Source organism: Ranitomeya variabilis, chromosome 2, assembly GCF_051348905.1.
Source record: "Ranitomeya variabilis isolate aRanVar5 chromosome 2, aRanVar5.hap1, whole genome shotgun sequence".
NCBI classification, from domain to species: Eukaryota; Metazoa; Chordata; class Amphibia; order Anura; family Dendrobatidae; genus Ranitomeya; species Ranitomeya variabilis.
Window position 1 is genome coordinate 263,332,209 of NC_135233.1, and position 20,115 is coordinate 263,352,323.

A 20,115-nucleotide genomic window follows, 5' to 3' on the forward strand; every position below is an offset into this window, starting at 1 on the left:
AACCCGGAAGTCGCTGGAGCACTTCCGGGTTGGTCCGGGGAGGCAGGAGAATGGGCGGCAAATTTAAAAATGCGGCGCTAGCGTCGGGCCGGTGTGTGTAAGATGGCTTCACCGGCCGACGATGCGCACTTGCCCGCAGTGCAACAGCGTTCTCCCAGCAAGGAGAGAAGCGCTAGGAGCAGCACAAAGAGTGGTGGTCGACCTCCAGAGAAAGGTTCTACCACCAAACGAAATCCGCCTCCAGAACCGGTACCTGTCAGCTTCACTGGGTGAGTTTTTGAAAGAGTCTCTTCCTATATGCTGATATATGTTCCTCCTGTATCCTTCCTCTAGACTAAGAAAAGGACACACAAGTCCAAGCACAAGGAATGTGCTTTATGTACGCAGCCCCTCCCGGATGATTACGTTAAAAAACTGTGTTCGGAGTGTATCATGCAAACCTTACGGCAGGAAAACATAATGACTCCATCAGATGTCAGAGCTATAATCCGGGAAGAAATGCAGGGGTTGGCACAGACAAGTAACACCAGTACCCGTCAGCTTAGTAGGTCCAAATCTCCAGTCAGTTCAGAGTCAGAGGATATACGTATATCCTCAGGAGAAGCGGAATCCCAGCTAAGCTCATCCGAGACTGAAGGGGGACTTTGTCTTCCCAACAGCAGTGTGGACAATTTAATAAAATCTGTCAGAAGCACGATGGGGTGCTCAGATGAGAAAGAAAGTAAATCGGCTCAGGACATCATGTTCGCAGGGTTAGGACAGAGGAAACGTAGGTCCTTCCCCGTCATAAAAACTATTAAAGAGAGCGTTAAAAAAGAGTGGGATAAGCAAAACAGAGGTTTCCTACCATCATCCTCTAAAAGACGCTATCCCTTCAGCGACGAGGAGCTAAATACCTGGTCAAAGGTGCCGAAGGTTGATGCCGCTGTAGCCTCCACAACCAAACAGTCGGTCTTACCGGTGGAGGATTCAGGAGTCCTGACAGACCCGCTGGACCGTAAAGCGGAAGCTTTACTAAAAAGGTCGTGGGAAGCCAACACGGGAGCGTTCAGGCCCGCCATATCTAGTACCTGCACTGCGAGGTCACTACTAGTATGGATGGAGCAACTGGAGGAACAGATTAGAGGTAGAACTTCGAGAGAGTCAATCCTGCCGAAATTCCCTCTAATTAAAGAAGCAGTAGCATTCCTGGCTGATGCCTCCGTGGATTCGCTACGCCTAGCAGCCAGGTCAGCTGGCCTAGTAAACACAGCCCGGCGAGCACTCTGGCTAAAGAACTGGAAAGGGGACGCACAGGCCAAAGCAAAACTTTGTGCGATCCCCTGCCAGGGTGAGTTCCTTTTCGGAAAAGCGCTGGATGAACTCCTGAGTAAAGCAGGAGAAAGGAAAAAAGGCTTCCCTAACCAGTATCTTCCATCTTACAGGAGAGCCTTCAGAAGACACCCCTTTACCAGGAACAAGCCGTTCGAACAAAGGGAGCGGTGGGAGTCAAAGGACCCGAAGCAAAAAGGTGCCTTTTTTAGCGGGTCCCATAACCCGAAACGCAAATACTGCTAACCAGGAAGTGGGCGGCAGATTAAAATTCTTCTTCCCCAGATGGGAACAAATAACATCCAGCCAGTGGATTCTGGACATTGTACAATACGGCCTAAAATTGGAATTTGACCGAATCCCTTGGGATTCCTTTATAGTAACATCTCCAAAAGGTCAAGACCAACAAAGGGCTCTGGAATCAGAGATCCTATCCCTTCTGTCTAAAAAAGTCCTGATAGAAGTTCCCCAGGATCAAGAAGGGAAGGGGTTCTATTCCCCTTTATTCTTGATCAATAAGCCTGATGGTTCATTTAGAACCATCATAAATCTCAGGAGATTAAACGCCTTCCTGCGTAATCATACCTTCAAAATGGAATCCATTGGTTCAACCATAAAACTCTTATTTCATAGGTGTGTCATGGCCGGAATAGACTTAAAGGATGCCTATTATCATCTTCCCATACATGCCGAACATCAGAAGTACCTAAGGGTAGCAGTCACCCTGGAAGGACAGGTTCGTCACTTTCAGTATGTTGCAATGCCATTTGGGCTTTCTATGGCTCCCCGCATCTTCACTAAGGTGATATTAGAAGTGATGGCTCATCTACGCCAACGAGATACCTTGATAATACCCTACCTAGATGACTTTCTAGTGGTGGGAAACTCTATACTTCAGTGTAAAACTAGTCTATCTAATACGATCTCGTCCCTACAGGAATTAGGTTGGATCGTCAACTTCGAAAAATCTCGCCTGAATCCAGAAACCGTTCAGACATTTCTAGGAATCCAGCTAGACTCCGTAAGTCAGAGATGCTTCCTCCCCCAGTCAAAAAAACTGACTATACAATCAAGGGTATCAGACGCAATACGCAACCCCTACATGACACTAAGGAAGGGCATGTCTTTACTGGGGTCATTATCATCATGTATCCCTGCTGTACCATGGGCACAATTTCATACTCGTCAATTACAGTATGAAGTATTGTCGGCTCAGGGAAAAGACGGATATCTAGAAAGTAGAATAATTCTTTCCAAAGATGTCTTAGAATCACTATCCTGGTGGCTAGACATGGACCACCTCTCAGAGGGTGTGCCATGGATAATAGACCCGTCTAAAATAATTACCACCGACGCCAGCCCTATTGGGTGGGGAGCACATATGGAAGACAGTCTGGCCCAAGATACTTGGGATCAGGCAGAATTGTCGTGTTCCTCCAATTGGAAGGAGTTAAAAGCGGTAGAATATGCCTTAAATCATTTTCTTCCGCAAATTCAAGGAGCAAATGTAAGAATTTACTCGGACAATTCCACCACAGTGGCATATGTGAACCGTCAGGGTGGTACAAGGTCAGGAAGTCTAATGACCATAGCGGCAGACATCTTCCAGCTGGCAGAGACTCATCTAACATCCCTAACAGCCCTGCACATCAGAGGTGTAGAGAACATCAGGGCAGACTACCTCAGCCGAAACGAGTTACGTCAAGGGGAATGGACCTTAAGCAAATCCATATTCGAAATGATAACAGAATCATGGGGAATACCACAAATCGACCTATTTGCCACAAGAGACAACCGGCAAGTAGAAAGATTCGCTTCCCTGAACACCATGGATCACCCAGATATGTTGGACTCTCTCCACCATCCTTGGAGGTTCCAGCTGGCATACGCCTTTCCTCCAATGTCTCTGATTCCTCTAGTGATCAGAAAAATCAGGAGGGAACAAGCAAGGGTGATCCTCATTGCACCATTCTGGCTGAAAAGACCATGGTTCTCTTGTCTACAGACCATGTGCCTATGCGATCCATGGATTCTCCCATCAGACAAGAAGCTGCTGTCCCAAGGCCCCTTTTTCCACCCGCAAGTGAAAGGTCTTCACTTGACGGCGTGGAATTTGAGAGGCAACTATTAAGTTCAAGAGGGTTCTCAGCAGAACTAGTAAACACCCTCTTATTGAGCAGGAAAAGATCTACCACCCTAATCTATAGTAGGGTATGGAATAAATTTTTAGACTTTTACACGGTACCGTTCACTAAGCAAGTTCCAGTCACACCTATTCTAGAGTTCTTGCAAAAAGGCCGAGAGTTGGGGTTATCTGTAAATACCTTAAGAGTTCAGGTCTCGGCATTAGGAGCCCTATATGGATGCAATATAGCAGCTAATAGGTGGATCTCCAGATTCATAAAATCTTGTGAACGTAGTAAACCGGTCCATATTCCCCGTCTACCTCCGTGGGATTTAAATCTAGTGCTAGAGGCTTTAACCAGCTCCCCATTTGAGCCACTAGATTCAATACCTTTAAAAGTCCTGACATATAAAGTAGCCCTCTTGGTAGCCCTAACCTCAGCTAGACGGGTTAGCGACATCCAGGCCCTATCAGTAGACCCACCCTTCTTACTGATATTCCATGATCGGATAGTCCTAAAACCAGACCCCTCATACCTCCCTAAGGTAGCGTCCACCTACCACAGGTCACAAGAGATATTTCTCCCTTCCTTTTTTGATTCACCTGTAACTCCAGAACAGCATAAGTTCCATACCTTAGATGTCAGAAGAGCCATCCTGACTTATATAGAAAGGTGTCAGACATGGAGGGAGAGTAGGGCTCTGTTTATCTCCTTTCAGGGCCACAAGAAAGGACATGGGGTCACGAGAGCTACCATGTCTCGATGGATCAGAGATGCTATCTGGGGGGGCGTGGTTATGGAGTAAGTGAAGGAAGACGTGTTCTGGGAGAGCTCCTCAGTATCCTGCTACCATTTAGTCCGTTGGACCCCATAAATTGAAATATACCTCACCGTTTCTGAGACCCCTAGAAGCGCAGAGGCTGCTGGCCCCTGATAAGGGCTGAAGTGACGGCTGGAGAGCGCTGGTGAGGAAGAGAGACCGGCGGTGTGGTGAGCCCTGCATGTGGCGGCGGCCATCTTCCCGGCGGGAGATCCTGTGACACAGGGCACGGCGCTGCAGATAGCGGCAGCTGGAGATCCTCCTCGGCTTCCAGAGGACAGCGGACGCCTGCAGGTGAGAGCTGCAGGACCCCGATCCGGCGAGAGAGAAGAGGAAGCTGTGCAGGTGACGGGGGAGGCTGTGTGAGGCGGCCATTACTGAGGCGCGTGCTTCTGCAGCAGAGGGGGCAGCGCAGCCTTCCCATTACAGCAGCGCGGCTGAGCAGCTCATATATAGTGCACATGGACTCAGGGACAGCGTGGTGTGAGCTCTGAAAGATTGAGCCCCACGTTCTCCCCATAAATAATAATCCAGCCGGCTGTACTTTTAATTGGAGACCCCCAGCCCCCCCCCCCCTAAACCGTTCTTTGCCATTACTTGGAACTTTCCCTATTGCAGGGACTGCCGCCCAATTCCAGCATACATCCCCTGATACTACATCAGCGTGCCTCCTGGTCATAGAGGCTCACAGCAGCATTGCATACTATATACAATAACTCTGGTGTGGCTTCTAGACATTGTTGTGATTCTGATTTGGACTGCCCTGCTGCGTCACTCACTGGTCAATCATGCAGCGCGTAAAGAGTACATCTGCAGCTGACAAACTTAAAGAGTTTGCTAGGAGTGATGCCCAAGATAATACAAGATCTCTTAGAAATAGCTCATCACAAGCCCAGCGGGGGAAAAATCGTCCTTCTGATAGTACTGATGAGGTTGAACAAGATGAACTGACTCTTGCACAGGCATCTGCACAATTAATGCAGGCTATATCCCTGACTAGAACGTCCCTTTCTGAGCAGATAGAGGATGTGCACACTGAGGTGGGACGTCTAAGACAAGACATGCAAGCTATGAAGGGACGTATGACGGAAGTGGAGACAAGGGTATCTCAGGTAGAAGACACCATTAAACCTATGGAGGCAAAATTGGCGAAAGTTGCTGGTTCCATGAATGCCTGGAAGCAAAAGGCTGATGATTTAAAAAACAGAATGCGCCGTAATAACATCCACATCATAGGTCTGCCGGAACACGTGGAAGGCCAGCAACCTGAAAAATTCTTGGAGGACTGGCTCAAGTCCTCGTTGGGAGACATGTTCTCCCCAATGTTCTCAGTGGAAAGAGCTCATAGAGTTCCCACCAAACCTCATCCTCCTGGAGCTCCACCCAGGCCTTTTCTGGCACGTATCCTCAATTGCAAAGACAGAGATGCTATCCTGCGGTTGGCACGACAAATGAGTCCCATCAAGCTCGACGGTGCTACAATCTCAATATTTCCAGACTTCTCTGCTGAGCTTCAGAAGCAGCGGGCAAGATTCGTAGATGTCAAGAGGCAACTTAGGGATAAGAACATTATTTATTCCATGATATACCCGGCGCGTTTGCGGGTTGTCAGCAATGGCTCCTCCCTATTCTTCACTGACCCGTCAGAGGCGGCGGACTGGCTGCGTTCTCGTGGGAAGTCTAATGGAGCAGATCCCTGATAGATTCTAAGCTGATTTACAACTTTTCAACTGTTGAACTGGAGCTCTTCCAATGAGCGCTTAGTACACCAATAATACCGGACGCTGGAATCAGCGGGGGTATCCCCAGGTTTACTTAAGGATGGGAGCGTTGAATTAAGCTCCTGGATTATCCAGTTTTTGTTAAGTTGTTTTTTTTTTCTTTTTTTTGTTAAATTTAACTAGCCTCAGTAGGTATCTAGGTAACAGCCGCCTTCGATACTGTTATAACCTTCTATGCGTAGTATGTGGACTCTTATTATTATTGTCGATGCATGTCATGTCTTTAATGAGTGAATATGGGGTCTGAACTAATATGTATGACATGGAACATACGGGGTATTAAATCGCCCCGAAAGAAAATTAAGGTGTTTTCTCAGATAAGGCGGTACCATCCCCATATTGTGGGCCTGGTAGAGACGCATTTGACCAGAGACACGGCCAGATATGTACAGAAGCCCTGGGTACAATGGCATGCTCACGCATTTCACACTAGCTATTCGAGAGGGGTGTCATTGTTAGTACATAGAGATGTCAGATGGGAGGCTCGGACGACTCGACGGGACCTGGAGGGACGTTTTGTTTTTGTCCATGCATTAATTGATTCCCGCGAATATGTCATATTGTGTATTTACAACCCTCCTCCGGCCAATACCTCTATACTTAAGATGGCAATGAGCTTTGTGTTAAATTACCCAGACGCACATGTTATTTGTATGGGTGACTTCAATCTAATTATGGACAGTGATCTCGATAGAGTGAGATTGGGAGATGGATCTCCTGGGGGTCCCTTGCCCTTCCCCCCTTCTTCAACCCCGACTCAGTTGGCACTGTTCATAGAAAATAGCGGCTGGGTGGATCTGTGGAGGGTACGTCATCAGGAGGAGAGGGGATATACCTGTCACTCATCCACTAAACGCTCTCTCTCACGTATAGACTATATCTTTGGATCCAGCAACTTAGTGCAGTGGGTGGATAATGTGGAACATGGTAATAGGGGAATCTCGGACCACAGCCCAATTATACTTAAACTTGTGTTTGGAAAGATGAATAATGGTAGAATATGGAAGTTAAACCCCTTCTGGCTCAAACTATTAGATTCAGATGATAGGACGGTTGATCAGTTGAACTGTTACATCCAATCCCATTCAGACCTTCAAAATATTAATTTATTTTGGGATGCACTTAAGGCATATTTAAGAGGCTGTCTATCGTCTACAATCTCTTATATCAAAAAGAAAACGTCAAAGGAGGACGATGAGGTTGAACAACAGCTGAGAAAGGCTGAGGCCGCATATACGGCCGATCAGACTAATAATAATAGGATTGAGTGGCTGACTCTACAAAGACTATATACCCAACACTTAGACACTAAATCTAAGCGTAAACTCTTTTTCACGCGACAATCGTATTTTGAAATGGGGAATCAGGCGGGAAAATTTTTGGCCTATTTGGTGCGTCAACACAACACATCCAATATGATAATACAAATTCGCTCACCAGATGATTCATTAAATTCCACTACTGAGGGAATTCTTCAATGTTTCTATAATTACTATAAAGGATTGTATGAGTCTAAGAGTAGTTTTAACGTTTCTGATTGTCTAAGTTATTTATCTGATATAGCATTCCCCACGTTGAGCCCCACCCAGCAGGCCTTTATGGACGCTGAGTTTACTCTGGAGGAAGTAGAGCAAGCTATAACAGATATGGCTTCTGGGAAGGCCCCTGGACCGGATGGCTTCCCGGTAGAGCTATATAGGAGATACCGGGAAATACTGGCTCCGCTTTTACTGAAGGTATTTAAAGAGATATGGGAGGGTGGATGTCTACCTGATACTTTTTATGAGGCACATATCATTGTACTCAAGAAGGAGGGGAAAGATCCTTTGGAGTGCGGTTCCTATCGTCCCATATCGCTGGTAAATGTGGATTATAAGATCTTTACTAAGATACTGGCGACCAGGCTAAACTCCATCATATTAGACATTGTACATCCAGACCAAACAGGCTTCATGCCTGGTAAGAGTACATCTATAAACATTAGACGGGTTCAATCAGTGATCCAGTATAGCTCTTTATTACCAGATAACAGTTGGGCGCTGGCGTCGCTGGACGCGGCTAAGGCGTTCGACTCTCTCGAGTGGCCCTTCTTGTCTGCTTGTTTACAGAGGTATGGCTTTGGGGAAAAATTTCTACATTGGGTTAGTGTATTATACGTGAAGCCTAAGGCCATGTGCACACGTTCAGGATTTTTAGCGTTTTTTTCGCGTTTTTTCGCTATAAAAACGTGATAAAAACGCGAAAAAAACGCTAACCTATGCCTCCTATTATTTACAAGGTATTCCGCATTTTTTGTGCAAATGTTGCGATTTTTTCCGCGAAAAAATCGCATAGCGGAAAAAAAAGCAACATGTTCATTAAAAATGTGGAATTGCAGGGATTCCGCACACCTAGGGGTCCATTGATCTGCTTACTTCCCGCACGGGGCTGTGCACACCATGCGGGAAGTAAGCAGATTATGTGCGGTTGGTACCCAGGGTGGAGGAGAGGAGACTCTCCTCCACGCACTGGGCACCATATAAGTGGTCAAAAAATAAGAAATAAAATAAAAAATAGCGATATACTCACCCTCGATGTCCCGCGCAGTGTTCCCGCCTCCACTGCACGCTGCCGTTCGGTTCCTGTAGCTGATGTGCGGCGAAGGACCTCGCCGATGACGTCACTGTCCTGTGATTGGTCGTGAGCGGTCATGTGACCGCTCACGTGACCGTGACGTCACGGAAGGTCCTGCGCGCACACACCAGCTATAGGAAGACGAACGGATGCCGCTGATGAGATGTCTGGGTGAGTATAAGCATTTTTTTATTTTTTTTATTATTTTTAAACATTCTATCTTTTACTATAGATGCTGCATAAGCTGCATCTATAGTAAAAAGTTGGTCACACTTGTCAAACAGTATGTTTGACAAGTGTGACCAACTTGTCAGTCAGTTTTCCAAGCGATGCTACAGATCGCTTGGAAAACTTTAGCATTCTGCAAGCTAATTACGCTTGCAGAATGCTAAAAAAACGGAAAAAAAACGCAAAAAAAAAAATGCGGATTTCTTGCAGAAAATTTCCGGTTTTCTTCAGGAAATTTCTGCAAGAAATCCTGAACGTGTGCACATACCCTAAGGCCCGCATAATCGTAAATGGCTCCATGTCTGAGTCAATTTCACTGCATAGGGGAACCCGTCAGGGGTGTCCCCTATCCCCAGCCTTGTTTGCTCTAGCGATAGAGGCATTAGCTATTCGTCTACGTTCTGCCCCTGATATTGATGGTATTAAAATAGCGGACCGTACCGATATCATCGGTCTATATGCTGATGACATGATAGTATTCATGGATGAGGTAGAAAAAACATTGCCAAAGGTAATAGATACCATAGACAAATTTAGTGGGTTCTCAGGCCTATATATTAATTGGGATAAGTCTGCCCTATTGCCTCTGTCCCAATCCCCAATACCTAATCTTGATGCTCTTTCTCCGTTACCTGTAGTATCTGAATTTAAATATTTGGGTATTTATATGTCCCGGTGTAGTGAATTAGATCTGCAACTCAATGTCCTCCCCCTGCTAGAATATGCCAAATCGAAATTCACGTCCTGGGGTAAACTTCCACTGTCTGTAACAGGCCGTATCAATCTCATAAAAATGATCTTACTCCCTAAATTCAACTATTGTCTTCAGCATAGCGCAGTAACCGTACCAAAATTCTTTTTCACTAACTTAAATTCTTATGTTACTTCATTCGTGTGGGGGAAAAGTAGACCCAAACTTAAATTGACGACTTTGCAAAGACCTAAACAGGGGGGAGGAGCGGCATTACCAGATTTTTTTTTTGTACTACTTGGCGGGGCAGACCAAAGCACTTTGTAAATGGATGCCTCATAATTATCTCCCTAATTCTGAAAGTCACCTGGTTAGTTCTGCTGGCACTAAATGTCCACTGGGCCTTCTAGAATCAGGAAAAGTAAATGCCCCCCGATTGTTGCCCATGATACGATTGGCGCGATCCACTTGGAAGAAAATTAAAAAGGTCATTGGATTTGGGGACGTTGTGGCTGAGATGCCTCTATGGGATAATGATTATTTCCCTGTGTTGGTGGGTCACCCGTCTGCGGGCTTTTGGGTTTCCCACGGGGTCCTGTCGATAGGGGATTTATATGATCAGGGGGTCTTTAGATCCTTTGAACAGCTACAGGTTAAATATGATCTTCCAAGATCTCAATTTTTCTGATACCTACAACTCAGATCCGCCATCCAGTCATTTGTCAGGAATGTGGCCATCCAGTCATTTGTCAGGAATGTGGGAACAAACCGTAACATCTCATCTTTGCCCCTGATAGGTATTCTTAAATCACAGGGACCTCAGGGCCTTGTTTCCTCTTTGTACACATATTTGCTATCGGTGGGAGCGAATTCTGTTATGGACTCGGTGAGGAGCAAATGGGGAGGGCTCATCACTAATACGCAGAACGAGGAATGGGAGGATATTTTAGACTCCCCCCTCAAGGTCTCTCCGTCAGTTAATAACAGGATGACCCAGCTGTATATAATCCATCAGTCGTATCTGACCCCACTGAGACTCTTTCGGATGGGTCGATACTCGACATCAGACTGCGTTGCCACTCACCAGACGCTGACTTTATACATCTGATATGGCAGTGTCCCATTGTTCTTCGATATTGGGGGGAGGTGACGTCACTGTTAACCTCTATACTGTCAATCCCGGTTCCTATGGAGCCTTTGGTCTGCCTGTTTGGAGTATGGGACGAGGAAGCTTGGGACCATTATGCGGGGATCTTTCTACGTGAGACTTTGTTTTTGGCACGGAAATTGTTGGCTCTGCGGTGGATGGGGAGTTCACCCCCCTCCATTAGATCCTGGATCGAGTTGGTGAATACAGTTGTCACATATGAGCGCACTCTTTATCAAAACAGGGGTTGCCCGGGTAAGTTCAATAAAATCTGGGATAGATGGAACGCCTCTCATCTCACCTTATGACATGACTAATAGACAAGGACATGGTTTGTTTGACTCTTGTTCTACAAGCACTGCGCAGCGGAGGGAGGGAAATATTGCTTACTATCGTTAAATGGTGGCTTAATAGTTTCAGAGGCTTGGTTTGGTTGTAGTTTAAGAGTTTTATGTTTATAACTTTGTGTTTGATTGTTTCATAATTGTACACATAAGTTTTTCCTCTGTGAAATAATTGGCATATGTATGTGCTGTCCTTATTATCCTTTGTAAATTTAACCATGCAGACTAATGACAAGGACAAATGTGTATGCTATACTTTATTTATGTTTGAAAATAAACGAATTAAAAAAAAAAAAAAAAAAAAAGAGATGCTATCTGCTTGGCCTATACGTCAAAAGGCGAGATTCCTCCAGCGGGTATTAAAGCGCACTCAACACGAGCCATGGCTTCCTCCTGGGCGGAACAAGCAGATGTACCGATCCATTTAATATGTAAGGCCGCAACTTGGTCTACACCTTCTACCTTTTACAACCATTATAGACTTGATCTATTTACATCTTCTGATCTGACCTTTGGTAGAGCTGTTCTTAATACAGTAGTCCCACCCAAATAACGACTCTCTGAAAATCTCTCATGTGGGGTGCTGTCGTGGCGAAGGGTAAAAAGCCGGATTACTCACCGGTAATGCTCTTTTAATGAGTCCACGACAGCACCCATTTACTACCCTCCCTAAGTTATGCACAGCTCTTCCTTTTAAATTCACAAATAATGGTTGTATAGAGTTTAAGATATTTATGTTGCTGAATAAGAATTGATACTAAAGCTTTTGCGGTTCCCTTTTTGTACTCTGTAAACTAAACTGAGGAGGAGAGGGGACCGCCTCCTTTTATTCTGTAGGTTTCCTGTTCCTATGGGGCGGATCCCTCTCTCTCATGTGGGGTGCTGTCGTGGACTCATTAAAAGAGCATTACCGGTGAGTAATCCGGCTTTTTGTGCTGCTGGCTCTTGAGTATCTGCCTGTTTGCTGGTTAACTCCCTGCTTCTGCTGCTCACTACTCGGTGGTCTGCCTCACCCCATTCAGCTACCTCTCTCCTCTGGAACTGCTGCAACGGGCTGCGCACCAGTGGAAGGATTTCCTTTGTTTACAAAACTTTTCCCAGTGTTGTGCCTCTCTGCACAACCACACCAGGTGAGCAAGATCTAAGCTGTGCCTTTCTCTCCAAGAAAGATCTCATCTACTACGCTTAGATGGCGCTCTCCCTCTTTCTCCCCTCGTCCTCTCTTTTCCAGGATGTCATTCACATGACGCATCATCTGTGAACAATTGGACTCCTACTAACAAGTACTTGCACACGTGTGAGCAAGTTTTGCTGGACTTCATCATTTAACCCTTTCTGTCATTAGACGTACTATTCCGTCCATGTGGGGTGGGCCCTACTTCCCAAGGATGGAATAGTACGTCATGCCCTTTAATGTGATCACATTAAAATTCCGTCGCCATCTTACCTGGAGGAATAGGGCAAAACAGGAGAAAAATCCAGCTTCCAAAGATAATCAAATTTATTGAAGATAAAATGCAAAGTCCAAAAACATGGTTCACAGGAGAATGTATAGCAGCAGGCTACGCGTTTCGAACAGTATGTTCTTTTTCAATGCTTCGCCCATGACAGCACTACCAGAGAGAGGGGATCCGCCCTTCAGGGACAGGAAACCTACAGGATAAAAGGGCGGTACCTCTCCCCTGCATCAGTTTGGTTTCCTGTCCCTGACGGGGAACCTCCTTGGACGGTACCTGCGTGAAGAACTGACCGACGAGGACCGGGGCCGGCCAGTCCGACTTCTGGCGGCGGGGACGCCCCTGCCACGGCTGGTCCGGTATCCGAAGCCGCCACAGCTCCGACTGAGGGGTCTGGTAGTGTGTGCGGGGGGAAGCGCAGCCGCCGCTCTGATGGGAGCCTGGGGCTTCATGCTGCTGTGAGAAACGCCGAAATCCAAGATGGCGCCGCACCGGAAGTAGTAGTGGAACTTCCGGTTCAGGGGCGACGCTGTGAGTGACTGCACCAAGATGGCGCTGCCCCGGAACCGGAATACCCCATTTCCGGGTTGCTGGCTGCGGGCATGCGCAGTAAGAAGGAAAAAGAAAAAAAAAAAGAAAAATGGACGCTTCCTCTTTCGGCAGCCACAGGTGAAGGGGGTTAATAGCGCTTATATGGAGAAGGCGACGGAGGCTCCTGGCTGCAGGCTGTTCCACGGTAATACCATCGAGGACAGCGACCAGCAGCTCCATCCGCCGCTGCCACCACCGCCGCAGCAGCAGCAACAACAGCGCCGTCGGCAGAAATTGGACGTTCAGGAAAAACGGATTTCGGCAGGCAATCGAAGCTCTCGGTCTGATAGCCGTTCCACTCAGCGCAGTAAAAGCTCCAGTGTGGTAAATCAGCTGCCTCCCACGGATGCTTCTCAGACGACCCCTCCTCCTCCAGAACTGGTACCTGTGGCTGCGTCAGAGTGGTGAGTGATCTTCGTGAAAGTTCACCTTTTGTAACTAGGGTTCCCCTTCTCTATCTATCCTAGGCAAGGAAGAGAATGGGGAAGATGAAGCATAGAACCTGCCCCCTATGTGAAACAGCTTTGTCACAGACGTGGGACAAAAAGCTATGTGGGTCTTGTATAGAATGAGTCCTCTGTGAGGAGACCCCAAACTTTGCTTCCGAATTACGGTCCGTAATTAAATCGGAAGTTGAGACTGCGCTTAGCTCCTTTAAAAGTGGGAAGGCTACTAAAAAACAACCTATTTCCCCTGCGGATTCTGACCCTTCCTATTCCGGGAGTAAGAGCTCAGATACGCATGACTCCTCATCCTCTTCTTCGGATAACGAGAGTGGAGGTCGTCATTGTTTCCCCCTAGAGGAGGTCGATGGCCTTGTTAAGGCGATAAGATCTACAATGGGGGTTCTGGACCCCCGTCCTGACAAAACCGTTCAGGACATTATGTTTGGGGGACTATCTCAAAGGAAGCGTAAAGTATTCCCCCTTAACGAGAATATACAGGCATTAATTAAAAAGGAGTGGGAGAAACCGGAAAGGAAAAACGCATCGGTCCCCTCTATTAAAAGGAAATACCCCTTTGAAGATGAGGCTTCTGCTACATGGGATAAAGCCCCCAAACTAGATGTTGCGGTGGCTAAAGCCTCAAAAAAGTTTGCCCTACCGTTCGAGGACATGGGAACCCTGAAAGACCCTCTCGATAAGAGGGCAGATACCTTTCTCAAAGGGGCCTGGGAGTCAGCAGGAGGATGCCTAAGACCTACCATAGCGGCAGCTTGCACGTCACGGTCTCTAATGATCTGGGTTGATAACCTAGAAAAACAGCTCAGAGATGGGGTCCCGAGAAATAAAATCTTAGAGTCTATCCCTATGATTAGGGGAGCTGCGGCGTTTCTGGCGGATTCTTCGGCCGACTCAATTAAACTATCATCTAAATCCGCAGCCCTTTCAAATGCAGCACGTAGAACCTTGTGGCTGAAAACCTGGCCAGGGGACTTGCAAACTAAACAGAAACTTTGTTCCATTCCGTGTGAGGGCAAATTCCTCTTCGGAGAAACTCTGGATGATATCCTGCAAAAAGCGGGTGATAAAAAGAAAGGGTTTCCTGTCCTCGCCCCAACATATAATAAGCGGCCCTTTCGGAACAGGAAATTTTTTAAAAGGAGACCACCAAGAGATCAAACCCGATGGGACGACGGGAGAAGGAAGGATAGAGGGTTCCTTTTTGGTAACTCCCCTCGCGATAAAAAACCCCCCTCCAAGTGACATCTCTCCCAGGGTGGGAGGGAGATTATCTCAATTCCTTCCGGCCTGGGAGAAAATTTCGTCCAGCTCTTGGATTATAAATCTAATACGAGATGGGCTTCACATAAACTTTCTATCTTTACCCCCAAGGAACTATGTGGTAACACCGTTGAGGTCGTCTCCCCTACAGCAAGAAGCCCTGGAGCTAGAAATCATAAAACTACTAAACAAATCTGTCATCCAAGAAGTCCCCCCTCTGGAGAGGGGAAAGGGATTTTATTCTCCATTGTTTCTGGTGCCCAAACCAGACGGAACCTTCCGAACCATAATAAACTTACGGAAGTTGAATACCTATGTAAAAAATCAGAGGTTCAAAATGGAGTCAATAAAGTCAACAATAAAAAATCTGTTTCCAAACTGTTTTATGATAGTTCTAGATCTCAGCGATGCATATTATCACGTTCCCATCCACAAGACTTCTCAGCAATTCCTCAGACAAGCGGTAGTCATGAAAGGACAGACAAAGGAATACCAATACAAGGCTCTCCCATTTGGTATATCAATTGCCCCTCGCGTCTTCACCAAGCTGATAGCAGAGATGATGGCGCATCTGAGGGAGGAAAATGTCTTGATTATTCCATATCTAGACGACTTTTTGATCGTGAGCAATTCGGCCGAACTCTGCTGCCAACAACGCGACAGAGTCATAGACGTTTTGAAAAAATTGGGGTGGCTAGTGAACCTCCAGAAGTCGAAGCTGGAACCAGCCAGGGTTCAAGAATTTTTGGGTCTCATCTTAGACTCAAATTCCCAGATGTGTCTCCTTCCACACGAGAAAAAACAAAATAATTCACTTAGTGTCAAAAGCACGTGCGAACCCTACCATGACCCTAAGGAAGGCGATGTCACTACTGGGGTCCCTCTCTGCTTGCCTTCCAGCAGTTCAGTGAGCGCAGCTCCACACAAGACCCCTCCAGTGGGATGTCTTAAAAAACCAAAGACTGCTGGGAGGGTGGTTAGAAGGTCGCATGACTCTAGGTTTGCCTGCTATTCGTACCCTAGCCTGGTGGTTAAATCTCAACAACTTGTCAAAGGGAGTTCCCTGGGTGATAGAGACATCTCAGATACTCACTACAGATGCGAGTCCCGCAGGGTGGGGGGCTCACCTGGGCAACAGAATCGCTCAGGGGCTATGGACAAATCAGGAGCTGGTGTCTTCCTCAAATCAAAAAGAACTGAGAGCGGTAAACCATGCCTTACTGTATTTCCTAAACGAGCTACAAGGTCACCATGTCCGAGTATTCTCGGACAACAGAGTAGTGGTAGCTTACCTAAACCACCAGGGGGGAACCAGATCTCAAACATTAATGAGGACCACCTCCGAAATTTTCAGCCTGGTTCAAAACAATTTTCTTTCCCTATCGGCCCTACACATAAAGGGGGTAGAAAACCAGAAAGCGGACTTCTTAAGTCGTACCCAAATAAGGCAGGGAGAGTGGTCTCTAAATCAGGGGATTTTCAACAAAATCACAGATCTATGGGGAGTCCCCGTGATAGACCTCTTTGCCAACTCTCACAACAGGAAGGTGGAAGCCTTCTGCTCCCTGGACTCCAGGGGGAACCCCCAGGCTGTGGATGCGTTCACAATTCCCTGGACACAAACACTGGCATATGCGTTTCCCCCCACCATTCTCATTCCAGCAGTCCTGCGGAAGGTCAGGCAGGACAGATCCAGACTCATCCTAATAGCCCCCTTCTGGCCCAGGAGAGCCTGGTTCTCATGGCTGAGGATGCTATCAATCACCGATCCCTGGGTCCTTCCGGATCTTCCGGACCTCCTGTCTCAGGGACCGGTGTTCCACCCCCAGTCAGAGAATTTACATCTGACAGCATGGTATTTGAGAGGTCACTATTGAGGGAAAGAGGGTTTTCTGACAAACTAGTGTCCACTCTAATGAAAAGTAGAAAACCTGTAACTACAAAAATTTACGGTAAAACCTGGAAAAAATTCCTATCATCCTCGGGGGTAAGATTGCAGGACGGGGTCCCAATCACTGAAATACTAGAGTTTTTACAAAAAGGGTTAGACCTAGGCCTTTCAGTAAGTACATTAAAGGTACAAATAGCAGCTCTGGGAGCCCTATACTGTGAAAACATAGCCGCCAACCCTTGCGTAGTACGGTTCGTCACAGCAGCTGCAAGGTCTAAACCTGTAACTACACGGAGGTTACCATCTTGGGATTTGAATTTAGTATTGTCAGCCCTAACAGAATCCCCGTTCGAGCCCTTAGAATCACTTCCTCTTAAGATTCTTTCACTTAAAACGGCCCTCCTAATAGCCCTGACTTCGGCCCGTAGAATAAGTGACCTCCAAGCCCTATCTGCAAACCCTCCATTTACACAAATCCTGGATGATAGAGTTATACTAAAAACAGACCCTGCCTATTTGCCAAAAGTTGCATCCTCATTCCATAGATCCCAGGAAATAATACTTCCTTCTTTTTGTCCAGACCCTAGGAATAAGAAGGAAGAAAAATTCCACACACTAGATGTGAAAAGATGTCTAGCCCAATACCTTAGGATCACCCAGCAGCATAGGAAGGAAGGGTCTCTTTTTATCTGCTTCCAGGGGCCCAGAAAAGGACTCAAAGCTTCTAAAGGCACTATTGCTCGATGGGTGACAGACGCAATAGCCTTGGCGTACTCATCCACCGGAAACGCTGTTCCAGAGGGACTAAAGGCCCACTCTACGAGGGCTATGGCGACCTCCTGGGCCGAAAGGTCGGAGGTACCATTAGATCAAATCTGTAAAGCGGCCACCTGGTCATCACCTTCAACCTTTTTCAGACACTACCGCTTAGACCTAGCCTCTTCATCTGACCTGACATTCGGAAGAAGGGTTCTACAGGCTGTGGTCCCTCCCTAAGCAATATCTCTGAAATTCTCTCTGGTAGTGCTGTCATGGGCGACTGAGAAAGTCGTAGTTACTCACCGATAACGGTGTTTCTCAGAGCCCATGACAGCACCTGCTTATTCCCCCCCTCATCACGTGTGCGGTGAGCACATTATTTTGTGTGAAGTGGTTTCCATATAGACACGGTGTTTACTTGCTAAGAGATACGTTAAATTGTATATTTTTTTGTTGTTGTGACTAACCTGGAGGACCTCCGATGCTCTGTAAACAAAACTGATGCAGGGGAGAGGTACCGCCCTTTTATCCTGTAGGTTTCCTGTCCCTGAAGGGCGGATCCCCTCTCTCTGGTAGTGCTGTCATGGGCTCTGAGAAACACCGTTATCGGTGAGTAACTACGACTTTTCTCCTGTTTTGCCCTATTGCTCCACGTGATGACTGCACGTTATCCGGGCTTCCCCACAACACATGCCTAGCAGGTGAGCTGGTTTTCATTTTTTTTTTTTTGTTTACCTGGAGGAAGATGGTGTCGGCATCCTAGGGCCTGTCTCCGCCCCCCCCGATCGCTGTGATTGGCTGCTCAATTCTGAACAGCCAATCGCAGCCTTTCTCATTGTTTCAGCCAATCAGGTTGGCTGAAACAGTGAGGTCCCAGGCTAGGATCGAGTACCGATGTACTCGATCCTAGGCCGGTGCCTGGCAATGCCAGGCATCGGCCAAAACCCCCTGGATTGGCGCGATCGGCGATCACATCGATCGCGCCAATCGCAGGGCACAGCGGCGGTGTTACCACGCTGTGCCCTGCCTGCAACTTCCTGCTCCGGAGCCTGCCTGATGTGCCCTGCCTGCTGATGATACTCCGGAGCCTGCAGCTACTGAATGGCGTGATCGATGTGATCGTCGATCGCGCCATTCACAGGGCACAGCGGCGGTGTGACCGTGCTGTGCCCTGATGGTGACCTGCCGGTCACCTGCTGGTCACCTGCCGGTGATCTGCCTATGATCGGAGCTGTGAGCTCCGATCATAGGCTGGTGCCTAGCAACACCGGCGTCACCAGGGCCTCCTCTAATTGGTGGGATCGATGTGATAATCGATCCCACCAATCACAGGTCACAGCAGCGGTGTGACCGCTCTGTGACCTGTCTCATCTGCCCCTGACCTGTCTAACTGCTCTGAAGGAATCCTCACACTTGGTGAGGATTCCTTCAGAGCGGTCACGCCGAGAGATCCCCTCCTGTGCTGAGACTTGTGGTGCCACAGTAGCCTGTGACACCACAATTCTTGCTAAAGAAAAAAGAAAGACAGAAGAAAGAAGAGAGAAGAAAGAAGAGAGACTTCAACCGTAAGTGTTGATCCCCGATCCTGGCCCGATCTCTCTTCATCCCCCCCTCCACCCCCACCTTGCGCCATATCCGTGCCCAAATTTAGCAGCCGCTGAGCGTTGATTGGTGACGCAGTTCACCTATCAACACTCGTGCTCGCTTTTTTTTTCACCCCCTTAGTTCCGCCGAGCATTGATTGGTGACGCAGTTCACCTATCAACACTCGTGCTCACTTTTTTTTCCCCATCCCCTTGCGCTCCCCCAGCCACCGCGTCTAATCCGTGCCTTCCCTTTTCTTTTTTTGACCCATCCCCGTGCGCTCCACCAGCCGCCGCGTCTAATCCGTGCCTTCCCTTTTCTTTTTTTTTTCTTTTTTCCCATCCCCTTGCGCTCCCCCAGCCGCCGCGTCTAATCCGTGCCTTCCCTTTTTTTTTCTTTTTTCCCATCCCCTTGCGCTCCCCCAGCCGCCGCGTCTAATCCGTGCCTTCCCTTTTCTTTTTTTTTTCTTTTTTCCCATCCCCGTGCGCTCACCCAGCCGCCGTGTCTAATCTGTGCCTTCCCTTTTCAATTTTTTTTTTTCACATCCCCGTTCGCACACCCAGCAGCCGCCGAAACTTGATGTGACGCGGTTCACTTATCAGAGCTAGGGCCTGCTGTTTTAGACTTTTCCTTTCACAGGTATTTTTTTCTCCCCACTTGCTTTTTTTTCCCTTTAGCTTTTTCTTTTCAGAATAGTTTGCACCAAACACTATCCCCCCCCCCCACACGTACACATAGTTACCAATAAAGTACACCCAAGCACCATACTCACAAAAAAATGTCCCGTTCGTCCCAACAGTGCTATTCAGCAGAGGAGGCATATTCTTTCCTTGCCTCCGACACTGATAGCGAGGGAGAGGATCCCACTTTTCTTTATTTTTCTGATTCTTCCTCATCCTCTTCCTCATTCTCTTCCGACTCCTCATCTTCCTCCTCCGGCCCTGCGGAACCGCCACGCAGACGCCGCAGGACAGAAGCAGTGCCCATCATTCATGAAGATGAAGTCTTTTTCTCTGAGGATTTTGTTAACCTCATGGTGGAGCAAACT

The 20,115-nt window shown here is 47.4% G+C and overlaps 1 protein-coding gene across 2 annotated transcripts in view; it reads right to left on the bottom strand.

Moving 5' to 3' along the window:
* Nucleotides 1-20,115, bottom strand: part of TRAF1 (TNF receptor associated factor 1) — a 57,584-nt gene that overhangs the window by 18,222 nt on the left and 19,247 nt on the right. The gene's annotated exons all lie outside the window — the stretch shown is intronic.